Genomic DNA, 14546 nt, shown 5'->3' on the forward strand with positions numbered 1-14546 from the left:
CAGTAAGAAGAGTCAGACTTCTTGTACTTAAGTTGGCATTATGCCCTTTTCAATTTAATTCCGATGCAATTACTGTGTTTCATCGTCAATAAGAAGGTCAGAGGGATACAGTAAACCTGAAGTGAAGCGTCGTAATCTGTAACTAGCGTCACAGGAATGATTCAAAACATAGTCAGTAAGAAGAATCAGTCTTATTGTACTTAAGTCGGCATTGTGCCTTTTCAATTCAATTCCGATGCAATATCTGTGTTTCATCGTCAATAAGAAGGTCAGAGGGATACAGTAAACCTGAGGTGAAGCATCGGAATCTACGAGTATAACTACTTTCACAGGAATGGTTCAAAAATAGTCAGAAAGAAGAGTCAGTTTTCTTGTACTTAAGTCGGCATTGTGCCTTTTCTATTTAATTCCGATGCAATTTCTGTGTTTCATCGTCAGTAACAAGGTCAGAGGGATACAGTAAACCTGAAGTGAAGCATCGGAATCTATAACTAGCGTCACAGGAATGGTTCAAATCATAGTCAGTAAGAAGAGTCAGTCTTCTTGTACTGAAGTCGGCATTGTGCTTTTTCTATTTAATTCCGTTGCAATTTCAGTGTTTCATCGTCAATAAGAAGGTCAGAGGGATACAGTAAACCTGAAGTGAAGCACCGGAATCTGTAACTTGCGTCACAGGAATGGTTCAAAACATAGACAGTAGGAAGAGTCAGTCTTCTTGTACTTAAGTCAGCATTTTGCCTTTTCAATTTAATTCCGATTCACTTTCTGTGTTTCATCGTCAATAAGAAGGTCCAAGGGATACAGTAAACCTGAAGTGAAGCATCGGAATCTATAACTAGGGTCACAGGAATGGTTCAAAACATAGACAGTAGGAAGAGTCAGTCTTGATGTACTTAAGTCGGCATTGAGCCATTTCTATTTAATTCCGATGCAAATTCTGTGTTTCATCGTCAATAAGAAGGTCAGAGGGATAGAGTAAACCTGAAGTGAAGCACCGGAATCTGTAACTTGCGTCACATGAATGGTTCAAAACATAGACGGTAAGATGAGTCAGTCTTCTTGTACTTAAGTCGGCATTGTGCATTTTTTATTTAATTCCGATGCTATTTCTGTGTTTCATCGTCCATAAGAAGGTCAGAGGGATACAGTAAGCCTGAAGTGAAGCATCGGAATCTATATCTAGTGTCACAGGAATGGTTCAAAACATAGACAGTAAGGAGAGTCAGTCTTCTTGTACTTAAGTCGGCTTTGTTCCTTTTGTATTTAATTCCGATGCAATATCTGTGTTTCAACGTCAATAAGAAGGTCAGAGGGGTACAGTAAACCTGAAGTGAAGCATCGGAATCTATAACTAGTGTCACAGGACGGTGCAAAATAGTCAGTAAGAAGAGTCAGTCTTCTTGTACTTAAGTCGGCATTGTGCCTTTTCTATTTAAGTCCGATGTAATGTCTGTGTTTCATCGTCAATAAGAAGGTCCAAGGGATACAGTAAACCTGAAGTGAAGCATCGGAATCTATAACTAGTGTCACAGGAATGGTTCAAAACATAGACAGTAAGAAGTGTCAGTCTTCTTGTACTTAAGTTGGCATTGTGCCTTTTCTATTTAATTCCGAGGCAATTTCTGTGTTTCATCGTCAATAAGAAGGTCAGAGGGATACAGTAAACCTGAAGTGAAGCACCGGAATCTATAACTAGTGTCACCGAAATGGTTCAAACATAGACAAAAAGAAGAGTCAGTCTTCTTGTGCTTATGTCGGCATTGTGCCTTTTGTATTTAATTCCGATGCAATTTCTGTGATTCATCGTCAATAAGAAGGTCAGAGGGATACAGTAAACCTGAAGTGAAGCATCCGAATCTGTAACTAGTGTCACAGGAATGGTTCAAAAGAGTCAGTAAGAAGAGTCAATCTTCTTGTACTTAAGTCGGCATTGTGCCTTTTCTATTTAATTCCGATGCAATTTATGTGTTTCATCGTCAATAAGATGGGCCTAAGGATACAGCAAACCTGAAGTGAAGCATCGGAATCTATAACTATTGACACAGGAATGGTTCAAATCATAGATAATAAGAAGAGTCAGTCTTCTTGTACTTAAGTCGGCAATTTGCCTTCTGTATTTAATTCCGATGCAATTTCTGTGTTTCATCGTCCATAAGAAGGTCAGAGGGATACAGTAAACCTGAAGTGAAACATCGGAGTCTATAACTAGTGTCACAGGAATGGTTCAAATCATAGTCAGTAAGAAGAGTCAGTCTTCTTGTACTTAAGTCGGAATTGTGCCTTTTCTAATAAATTCCGATGCCATATCAGTGTTTCATCGTCAATAAGAAGGTCATAGGGATTCAGCAAAACTCAAGTGAAGCATCTGAATCTATAACTAGTGTCACAGGAATGGTTCCAAACACAGTCAGTAAGAAGAGTCAGTCCTCTTGTACTTAAGTCGGCATTGTGCCTTTTCTATTTAATTCCGATGCAATTTCTGTGTTTCATCGTCAATAAGAAGGTCCAAGTGATACAGTAAACCTGAAGTGAATCATCGGAATCTATAACTAGTGTCACAGGAATGGTTCAAAACATAGTCTGCACGAAGAGTCAGTCTTCTTGTACTTAAGTCGGCATTGTGCCATTTGTATTTAATTCCGATGCAATTTCTGTGTTTCATCGTAAATAAGGACGTGCAAGGGATACAGTAAACCTGAAGTGAAGCATCGCAATCTATAACTAGTGTCACAGGAATGGTTCAAAGCATAGACAAAAAGAAGAGTCAGTCTTCTTGTACTTAAGTCGGCATTGTGCCTTTTGTATTTAATTCCGATGCAATTTCTGTGTTTCATCGTCAATACGAAGGTCAGAGGGATACAGTAAACCTGAAGTGAAGCATCTGAATCTATAACTATTGTCACAGGAATGGTTCAAAACAGTCAGTAAGAAGAGTCAATCTTCTTGTACTTAAGTCGGCATTGTGCCTTTTGTATTTAATTCCGATGCAATTTCTGTGTTTCATCGTCAATAAGAAGGTCTAAGGGGTACAGTAAATTTGAAGTGAAGCATCGGAATCTATAACTAGTATCACAGGAATGGTTCAAAGCATAGACAGTTAGAAGAGTCAGTCTTCTTGTACTTAAGTCGGCATTGTACTTTTTGTATTTTAGTCCGATCCAATTTCAGTGTTTCATCGTCAAAAAGAAGGTCAGAGGGATACAGTAAACCTGAAGTGAAGCATCGGAATCTATAACTAGTGTCACAGGAATGGTTCAAAACATAGACAGTAGGAAGAGTCAGTCCTGTTGTACTTAAGTCGGCATTGTGCCTATTGTATTTAACTCCGATGCACTATCTGTGTTTCATCGTCCATAAGAAGGTCAGAGGGATACAGTAAACCTGAAGTGAAACATCGGAGTCTATAACTAGTGTCACAGGAATGGTTCAAATCATAGTCAGTAAGAAGAGTCAGTCTTTTTGTACTTAAGTCGGAATTGTGCCTTTTCTATTAAATTCCGATGCCATATCTGTGTTTCATCGTCAATAAGAAGGTCATAGGGATACAGCAAAACTCAAGTGAAGCATCGGAATCTATAACTAGTGTCACAGGAATGGTTCAAAACATAGACAGTAAGAAGAGTCAGTCTTCTTGTACCTAAGTCGGCATTGTACTTTTTGTATTTAAGTCCGAACCAATTTCTGTGTTTCATCGTCAAAAAGAAGGTCAGAGGGATACAGTAAACCTGAAGTGAAGCATCGGAATCTATAACTAGTGTCACAGGAATGGTTCAAAGGATAGACAGTAGGAAGAGTCAGTCTTGTTGTACTTAAGTCGGCATTGTGCCTTTTGTATTTAACTCAGATGCACTATCTGTGTTTCATCGTCAATAAGAAGATCCAAGGGATACAGTAAACCGGAAGTGATGCATCAGAATCTATATCTAGTGTCACAGGAATGGTTCCAAACATAGACAGTAGGAAGATTCTGTCTTCTTGTACTTAAGTCCGCATTGTGCCTTTTCTATTTAATTCCGATGCACTTTCTGCGTTTCATCGTCAATAAGGGGGTCCAAGGGATACAGTAAACCTGAAATGAAGCATCGGAATGTATAACTACGGTCACAGGAATGTTTCAAAACATAGACAGTAGGAAGAGTCAGTCTACATGTACTTACGTCGGCATTGTGCCTTTTGTATTTAATTCCGATGCAATTTCTGTGTTTCATCGTCAATAAGAAGGTCAGAGGGGTACAGTAAACATGAAGTGAAGCATCGGAATCTATGACTAGTGTCACAGGAATGGTTCAAAACATAGTCAGTAAGAAGAGTCAGTCTTCTTGTACTTATGTCGGCATTGTGCATTATGTATTTAATTCCGATGCAATTTCTGTGTTTCATCGTCAATAAGAAGGTCAGAGGGGTACAGTAAACATGAAGTGAAGCATCGGAATCTATGACTAGTGTCACAGGAATGGTTCAAAACATAGTCAGTAAGAAGAGGCAGTCTTCTTGTACTTATGTCGGCATTGTGCATTTTGTATTTAATACCGATGCAATTTCTGTGTTTCAACGTCAAAAACAAGGTCAGAGGGATACAGTAAACCTGAAGTGAAGCATCGGAATCTATAACTAGTGTCACAGGAATGGTTCGAAACATAGTCAGTAAGAAGAGTCTGTCTTCATGTACTTAAGTCGGCATTGTGCCGTTTGTATTTAATTGCGATGCAATATCTGTGTTTCATCGTCAATAAGAAGGTCAGACGGATACAGTAAATCTGAAGTGAAGCATCGGAACCTATAACTAGCGTCACAGGAATGGTTCAAAACATAAACAGTAAGAAGAGTCAGTCTTCTTGTACTTAAGTCGGCATTGTACCTTTTGTATTTAAGTCCGATCCAATTTCTGTGTTTCATCGTCAAAAAGAAGGTCAGAGGGATACAGTAAACCTGAAGTGAAGCATCGGAATCTATAACTAGTGTCACAGGAATGGTTCAAGCATAGACTGTAAGAATAGTCAGTCTTCTTGTACTTAAGTCGGCATTGTGCCTTTTCTATTTAATTCCGATGCAATTTCTGTGTTTCATCGTCAATAAGATGGTCCAAAGGATACAGCAAACCTGAAGTGAAGCATCGGAATATATAACTAGTGACACAGGAATGGTTCAAATCATAGATAGTGAGAAGAGTCAGTCTTCTTGTACTTCAGTCGGCAATTTGCCTTCTGTATTTAATTCCGATGCAATTTCTGTGTTTCATCGTCCATAAGAAGGTCAGAGGGATTCAGTAAACCTGAAGTGAAACATCGGAGTCTATAACTGGTGTCACAGGAATGGCTCAAATCATAGTCAGTAAGAAGAGTCAGTCTTCTTGTACTTAAGTCGGAATTGTGCCTTTTCTATTAAATTCCGATGCCATATCTGTGTTTCATCGTCAATAAGAAGGTCATAGGGATACAGCAAAACTCAAGTGAAGCATCGGAATCTATAACTAGTGTCACAGGAATGGTTCAAAACATAGTCTGTACGAAGAGTCAGTCTTCTTGTACTTAAGTCGGCATTGTGCATTTTGTATTTAATTCCGATGCAATTTCTGTGTTTCATCGTCAATAAGAACGTCCAAGGGATACAGTAAACCTGAAGTGATGCATCGGAATCTATAACTAGTGTCACGGGAATGGTTCAAAGCATAGACAAAGAGAAGAGTCAGTCATCTTGTACTTAAGTCGGCATTGTGCCTTTTGTATTTAATTCCGATGCAATTTCTGTGTTTCATCGTCAATAAGAAGGTCAGAGGGATACAGTGAACCTGAAGTGAAGCATCCGAATCTATAACTAGAGTCACAGGAATGATTCAAAACAGTCAGTAAGAAGAGTCAATCTTCTTGTACTTAAGTCGGCATTGTGCCTTTTTTATTTAATTCCGATGCAATTTCTGTGTTTCATTGTCAATAAGAAGGTCTAAGGGGTACAGTAAATTAGAAGTGAAGCATCCGAATCTATAACTAGTGTCACAGGAATGGTTCAAACATAGACAGTAAGAAGAGTCAGTCTTCTTGTACTTAAGTCGGCATTGTACTTTTTGTATTTAAGTCCGATCCAATTTCTGTGTTTCATCGTCAAAAAGAAGGTCAGAGGGATACAGTAAACCTGAAGTGAAGCATCGGAATCTATAACTAGTGTCACAGGAATGGTTCAAAACATAGACAGTAGGAAGAGTCAGTCTTGTTGTACTTAAGTCGGCATTGTGCCTTTTGTATTTAATTCCGATGCAATATCTGTGTTTGATCGTCAATAAGAAGGTCAGAGGGATACAGTAAACCTGAAGCATCCGAATCTATAACAAGTGTCACAGGAATGGTTCAAACAGTCAGTAAGAAGAGTCAGTCTTCTTGTACTTAAGTCGGCATTGTGCCTTTTGTATTTAATTCCGATGCAATTTCTGTGTTTCATCGTCCATAAGAAGGTCCAAGGGATACAGTAAATCTGAAGTGTAGCATCGGAATCCATAACTAGTGTCACAGGAATGGTTCAAACATAGTCAGTACGAAGAGTCAGTCTTCTTGTACTTAAGTCGGCAATGTGCCTTTTGTATTTAATTCCGATGCAATTCCTGTGATTCATCGTCAATAAGAAGGTCAGAGGGATACTGTAAACCTGAAGTGAAGCATCAGAATCTATAACTAGTGTCACAGGAATGGTTCAAAACAGAGACAGTAAGAAGAGTCGGTCTTCTTGTACATACGTCAGCATTGTGTCTTCTGTATTTAATTAAGATGCAATTTCTGTGTTTCATCGTCAATAAGAACGTCAGAGGGATACAGTAAACCTGAAGTGAAGCATCGGAATCTATAACTAGTGTCACAGGAATGGTTTAAAACAGTCAGTAAGAAGAGTCAGTCTTCTTGTACTTAAGTCGGCATTGTGCTTTTTTATTTAATTCCGATGCAATTTCTGTGTTTGATTGTCAAAAAGAACGTCCAAGGGATACAGTAAACCTGAAGTGAAGCATCATAATCTATAACTAGTGTCACAGGAATGGTTCAAAACATAGACAGCAGGAAAAGTCAGTCTTCTTGTAATTAAGTCGGCATTGTGCCCTTTCTATTTAATTGCGATGCAATTTCTGTGTTTCAATGTCAATAAGAAGGTCAGAGGGATACAGTAAACCTGAAGTGAAGCATCGGAAATTGTAACTAGCGTCACAGGAATGGTTCAAAGCATAGACTGTAAGAATAGTCAGTCTTCTTGTACTTAAGTCGGCATTGTCCCTTTTGTATTTAATTCCGATGCAATTTCTGTGTTTCATCGTCAATAAGAAGGTCAGAGGGATACAGTAAACCTGAAGTGAAGCATCGGAATCTATAACTAGTGTCACAGGATTGGTTCAAAACATAGACAGTAGGAAGAGTCAGTCCTCTTGTACTTAATTCAGCATTTTGCCTTTTCAATTTAATTCCGATTCACTTTCTGTGTTTCATCGTCAATAAGAAGGGCAAGGGATACAGTAAACCTGAAGTGAAGCATCGTAATCTATAACTAGGGTCACAGGAATGGTTCCAATCATAGACAGTAGGAAGAGTCAGTCTTCATGTACTTAAGTCGGCATTGTGCCTTTTCTATTTAATTCCGATGCAAATTCTGTGTTTCATCGTCAATAAGAAGGTCAGAGGGATACAGTAAACTTAAAGTGAAGCATCGTAATCTGTAACTAGCGTCACAGGAATGGTTCAAAACATAGGCAGTAAGAAGAGTCAGTCTTCTTGTACTTAAGTCGGCATTGTGCCTTTTCTATTTAAGTCCGATGTAATGTCTGTGTTTCATCGTCAATAAGAAAGTCCAAGGGATACAGTAAACCTGAAGTGAAGCATCGGAATCCATAACTAGTGTCACAGGAATGGTTCAAAACATAGACAGTAAGAAGTGTCAGTCTTCTTGTACTTAAGTTGTCATTGTGCCTTTTCTATTTAATTCCGAGGCAATTTCTGTGTTTCATCGTCAATAAGAAGGTCAGAGGGATACAGTAAACCTGAAGTGACACATCGGAATCTATAACTAGTGTCACAGGAATGGTTCAAAACATAGTCAGTAAGAAGAGTCTGTCTTCATGTACTTAAGTCGGCATTGTGCCTTTTGTATTTAATTCCGATGCAATATCTGAGTTTCATCGTCAATAAGAAGGTCAGAGGGATACAGTAAACCTGAAGTGAAGCATCCGAATCTATAACAAGTGTCACAGGAATGGTTCAAACAGTCAGTAAGAAGAGTCAGTCTTCTTGTACTTAAGTCGGCATTGTGCCTTTTGTATTTAATTCCGATGCAATTTCTGTGTTTCATCGTCAATAAGAAGGTCCAAGGGATACAGTAAATCTGAAGTGTAGCATCGGAATCTATAACTAGTGTCACAGGAATGGTTCAAAACATAAACAGTAAGAAGAGTCAGTCTTCTTGTACTTAAGTCGGCATTGTACCTTTTGTATTTAAGTCCGATCCAATTTCTGTGTTTCATCGTCAAAAGAAGGTCAGAGGGATACAGTAAACCTTAAGTGAAGCATCGGAATCTATAACTTGGGTCGCAGGAATGGTTCCAAACATAGACAGTAGGAAGAGTAAGTCTTCATGTACTTAAGTCGGCTTTGTGTCTTTTCTATTTAATTCCGATGCAATATCTGTGTTTCATCGTCAATAAAAAGGTCAGAGGGATACAGTAAATTTGAAGTGAAGCATCGTAATCTGTAACTAGCGTCACAGGAATGGTTCAAAACATAGACAGTAAGAAGAGTCAGTCTTCTTGTACTTAAGTTGGCATTGTGCCTTTTCTATCTATTTCCGATGGAATTTCTGTGTTTCATCGTCAATAAGAAGGTCCAAGGGATACAGTAAACCTGAAGTGAATCATAGGAATCTATAACTAGTGTCACAGGAATGGTTCAAACATAGTCAGTACGAAGAGTCAGTCTTCTTGTACTTAAGTCGGCAATGTGCCTTTTGTATTTAATTCCGATGCAATTCCTGTGATTCATCGTCAATAAGAAGGTCAGAGGGATACTGTAAACCTGAAGTGAAGCATCGGAATCTATAACTAGTGTCACAGGAATGGTTCAAAACAGAGACAGTAAGAAGAGTCGGTCTTCTTGTACATACGTCAGCATTGTGTCTTTTGTATTTAATTAAGATGCAATTTCTGTGTTTCATCGTCAATAAGAAGGTCAGAGGGATACAGTAAACCTGAAGTGAAGCATCGGAATCTATAACTAGTGTCACAGGAATGGTTCAAAACAGTCAGTAAGAAGAGTCAGTCTTCTTGTACTTAAGTCGGCATTGTGCTTTTCTATTTAATTCCGATGCAATTTCTGTGTTTCATTGTCAAAAAGAACGTCCAAGGGATACAGTAAACCTGAAGTGAAGCATCATAATCTATAACTAGTGTCACAGGAATGGTTCAAAACATAGACAGCAGGAAGAGTCAGTCTTCTTGTAATTAAGTCGGCATTGTGCCTTTTCTATTTAATTGCGATGCAATTTCTGTGTTTCATCGTCAATAAGAAGGTCAGAGTGATACAGTAAACCTGAAGTGAAGCATCGGAACTTGTAACTAACGTCACAGGAATGGTTCAAAGCATAGACTGCAAGAATAGTCAGTTTTCTTGTACTTATGTCGGAATTGTGCCTTTTCTATTTAATTCCGATGCAATTTCTGTGTTTCATCGTCAATAAGATGGTCCAAGGGAAACAGTAAACCTGAAGTGAAGCATCGGAATCTATAACTAATGACACAGGAATGGTTCAAATCATAGACAGTAAGAAGAGACAGTCTTCTTGTACTTAAGTCGGCAATTTGCCTTCTGTATTTAATTCCGATGCAACTTCTGTGTTTCATCGTCAATAAGAAGGTCAGAGGGATACAGTAAACCTGACGTGAAACATCGGAATCGATAACTAGTGTCACAGCAATGGTTCAAATCATAGTCAGTAAGAAGAGTCAGTCTTCTTGTACTTAAGTCTGCATTGTGCCCTTTCTATTAAATTCCGATGCTATATCTGTGTTTCATGGTCAATAAGAAGGTCAGAGGGATACAGTAAAACTCAAGTGAAGCATCGGAATCTATAACTAGTGTCACAGGAATGGTCCCAAACATAGTCAGTAAGAAGAGTCAGTCTTCTTGTACTTAAGTCGGTATTGTGCCTTTTCTATTTAATTCGGATGCAATTTCTGTGTTTCATCGTCAATAAGAAGTTCAGAGGGATACAGTAAACCTGAAGTGAATCATCAGAATCTATAACTAGTGTCACAGGAATGGTTCAAAACATAGTCTGTACGAAGAGTCAGTCTTCTTGTACTTAAGTCGGCATTGTGCCTTTTGTATTTAATTCCGATGCAATTCCTGTGTTTCATCGTCAATAAGAACGTCCAAGGGATACAGTAAACCTGAAGTGAAGCATTGGAATCTATAACTAGTGACACAGGAATGGTTCAAAGCATAGACAAAAAGAAGAGTCAGTCTTCTTGTACATAAGTCGGCATTGTGCCTTTTGTATTTAATTCCGATGCAATTTCTGTGTTTCATCGTCAATAAGAAGGTCAGAGGGATACAGTAAACACGAAGTGAAGCATCCGAATTTATAACTAGTGTCACAGGAATGGTTCAAAACAGTCAGTAAGAAGAGTCAGTCTTCTTGTACTTAAGTCGGCATTGTGCCTTTTGTATTTAATTCCGATGCAATTTCTGTCTTTCATCGTCAATAAGAAGGTCTAAGGGATATAGTAAATTTGAAGTGAAGCATCGGAAACTATAACTAGTGTCACAGGAATGGTTCAAAACATAGACAGTAAGAAGAGTCTGTCTTCTTGAACTTAAGTCGGCATTGTACCTTTTGTATTTAAGTCCGATCCAATTTCTGTATTTCATCGTCAAAAAGAAGGTCAGAGGGATACAGTAAACCTGAAGTGAAGCATCGGAATCTATAACTAGTGTCACAGGAATGGTTCAAAACATAGACAGTAGGAAGAGTCAGTCTTGTTGTACTTAAGTCTTCATTGTGCCTTTTGTATTTAACTCCGATCTAAATATTGAATAAGAAGGTCAGAGGGAAACAGTAAACCTGAGGTGAAGCATCGGAATCTATAACTACTATCACAGGAATGGTTCAAATATAGTCAGAAAGAAGAGTCAGTCTTCTTGTACTTAAGTCGGCATTGTGCCTTTTCTATTTAATTCCGATGCAATTTCAGTGTTTCATCGTCAATAAGAAGGTCAGAGGGACACAGTAAACCTGAAGTGAAGCATCGGAATCTATAACTAGCGTCACAGGAATGGTTCAAATCATAGTCAGTAAGAAGAGTCAGTATTCTTGTACTTAAGTCGGCATTGTGCTTTTTTACTTAATTCCTTTGCAATTTCAGTGTTTCATCGTCAATAAGAAGGTCAGAGGGATACAGTAAACCTGAAGTGAAGCACCGGAATCTGTAACTTGCGTCACAGGAATGGTTCAAAACGTAGACGGTAAGATGAGTCAGTCTTCTTGTACTTAAGTCGGCATTGTGCATTTTCTATTTAATTCCGATGCTATTTCTGTGTTTCATCGTCAATAAGAAGGTCAGAGGGATACAGTAAACCTGAAGTGAAGCATCGGAATCTATATCTAGTGTCACAGAAATGGTTCAAAACATAGACAGTAAGGAGAGTCAGTCTTCTTGTACTTAAGTCGGCATTGTTCCTTATGTATTTAATTCCGATGCAATATCTGTGTTTCAACGTCAATAAGAAGGTCAGAGGAGTACAGTAAACCTGAAGTGAAGCATCGGAATCTATAACTAGTGTCACAGGCCGGTTCAAAACAGCCAGTAAGAAGAGTCAGTCTTCTTGTACTTAAGTCGCCATTGTCCATTTTGTATGTAATTCCGATGCAATTTCTGTGTTTCATCGTCAATAAGAAGGTCAGAGGGATACAGTAAACCTGAAGTGAAGCATCGGAATCTATAACTAGTGTCACTGGATTGGTTCAAAACATAGACAATAGGAAACGTCAGTCTTCTTGTACTTAAGTCGGCATTTTGCCTTTTCAATTTAATTCCGATTCTCTTTCTGTGTTTCATCGTCAATAAGAAGGTCTAAGGGATACAGTAAACCTGAAGTGAAGCATCGGAATCTATAACTAGGGTCACAGGATTGGTTCAAAACATAGACATTAGGAAGAGTCAGTCTTCATGTACTTAAGTCGGCATTGTGCCTTTTCTATTTAATTCCGATGCAAATCCTGTGTTTCATCGTCAATAAGAAGGTCAGAGGGATACAGTAAACCTGAAGTGAAGCATCGTAATCTGTAACTAGCGACACAGGAATGGTTCAAACATAGCCAGTAAGAAGAGTCAGTCTTCTTGTACTTAAGTCGGCATTGTGCTTTTTCTATTTAATTCCGATGCAATTTCTGTGTTTCATCGTCAATAATAAGGTCCAAGGGATACAGTAAACCTGAAGTGAAGCATCGGAATCTATATATAGTGTCACAGGAATGGTTCAAAACATAGACAAAAAGAAGAGACAGTCTTCTTGTTCTTAAGTCGGCATTGTGCCTTTTGTATTTAATCCCGATGCAATTTCTGTGATTCATCGTAAATAAGAAGGTCAGAGGGATAGAGTAAACCCGAAGTGAAGCATCGGAATCAATAACTAGTGGCACAGGATTGGTTCAAAAATGTCAGTAAGAAGAGTCAGTCTTCTTGTACTTTAGTCGGCATTGTGCCTTTTGTATTTTATTCCGATGCAATTTCTTTGTTTAATCGTCAATAAGAAGGTCCATGGGATACAGTAAATCTGAAGTGAAGCATCGGAATCTATAACTAGTGTCACAGGAATGGTTCAAATCATAGACAGTAAGAAGAGTCAGACTTCTTGTACTTAAGTTGGCATTATGCCCTTTTCAATTTAATTCCGATGCAATTACTGTGTTTCATCGTCAATAAGAAGGTCAAAGGGATACAGTAAACCTGAAGTGAAGCATCGGAATCTATATCTAGTGTTACAGGAATGGTTCAAATGATAGTCAGTAAGAAGAGTCAGTCTTCTTGTACTTAAGTCGGCATTGTGCTTTTTCTATTTAATTCCGATGCAATTTCAGTGTTTCATCGTCAGTAAGAAGGTCAGAGGGATTCAGTATACCCGAAGTGAAGCATCGGAATCTGTAACTTGCGTCACAGGAATGGTTCAAAATATTGACAGTAAGATGAGTCAGTCTTCCTGTACTTAAGTCAGCATTGTGCATTTTCTATTTAATTCCGATGCAATTTCTGTGTTTCATCGTCAATAAGAAGGTCAGAGGGATACAGTAAACCTGAAGTGAAGCATCGGAATCTATATCTAGTGTCACTGGAATGGTTCAAAACATAGACAGTAAGGAGAGTCAGTCTTCTTGTACTTAAGTCGGCATTGTTCCATTTGTATTTAGTTCCGATGCAATTTCTGTGTTTCAACGTCAATAAGAAGGTCAGAAGGATACAGTAAACCTGAAGTGTAGCATCGGAATCTATATCTAGTGTCACAGGTGAAGTGGACTGACAAGGCAGCCAGTCCACAGTGACGGGTAACCGAAAGAAAGGCACGCGTACACACACACGCCGACGGGCGTCAAGTACTGGAACAGGCTACGTAATTAATGCTATGAAGAAAAGTATGTAGCTGGATTAATACTTATCTTTAATCAATCATTGTGGTACATCGCTCCTGACTATACACAGGAGGCTTTAATTACAATTACTGTAAGGCTAATGGCGCCTTGCTAGTTCGTAGCCATTATTTTAGCTGAAGGCTATTCTGTCTCTCGGATAGTGAGAGAGAAAGGCTTCGTACATCTAGTCACTAGCTAGGTTGTCCGTACAACTGGAACGAGTTCTTGTTCGTATCACGAGACCTGCCTTGTGGTGGCGCTAGGTCTGCGATCACACAGTGGCGACGCGAGGGTCCGACATGTACTAAATGGACCGCGGCCGATTTAATCTACCACCTAGCAAGTGTGGTGTCTGGCGGTGACACCACAACAGGAATGGTTCAAAACATAGACAGAATGAAGAGTCAGTCTTCTTGTACTTAAGTCGGCATTGTGCCTTTTGTATTTAATTCCGATGCAATTTCTGTGTTTCATCGTCAATAAGAAGGTCCAAGGGATACAGTAACCCTGAAGTGAAGCATCCGAATCTATAACTAGTGTCACAGGAATGGTTCAAAGCATAGACAGTATAAAAGGTCAGTCTTCTTGTACTTAAGTCGGCATTGTGCCTTTTGTATTTAATTCCGATGCAATTTCTGTGTTTCATCGTCAATAAGAAGGTCCAAGGGATACAGTAAACCTGAAGTGAAGCATCGGAATATATAACTAGTGTTACAGGAATGGTTCAAAACATAGACAGTAGGAAGAGTCAGTCTTCTTGTACTTAAGTCAGCATTGTGCCTTTTCAATTTAATTCCGATTCACTTTCTGTGTTTCATCGTCAATAAGAAGGTCCACGGGATACAGTAAACCTGATATTACGCATCGGAATCTATAACTAGTGTCACAGGAATGTTTCAAAA

This window comes from Schistocerca serialis, chromosome 10, assembly GCF_023864345.2.
Source record: "Schistocerca serialis cubense isolate TAMUIC-IGC-003099 chromosome 10, iqSchSeri2.2, whole genome shotgun sequence".
NCBI classification, from domain to species: Eukaryota; Metazoa; Arthropoda; class Insecta; order Orthoptera; family Acrididae; genus Schistocerca; species Schistocerca serialis.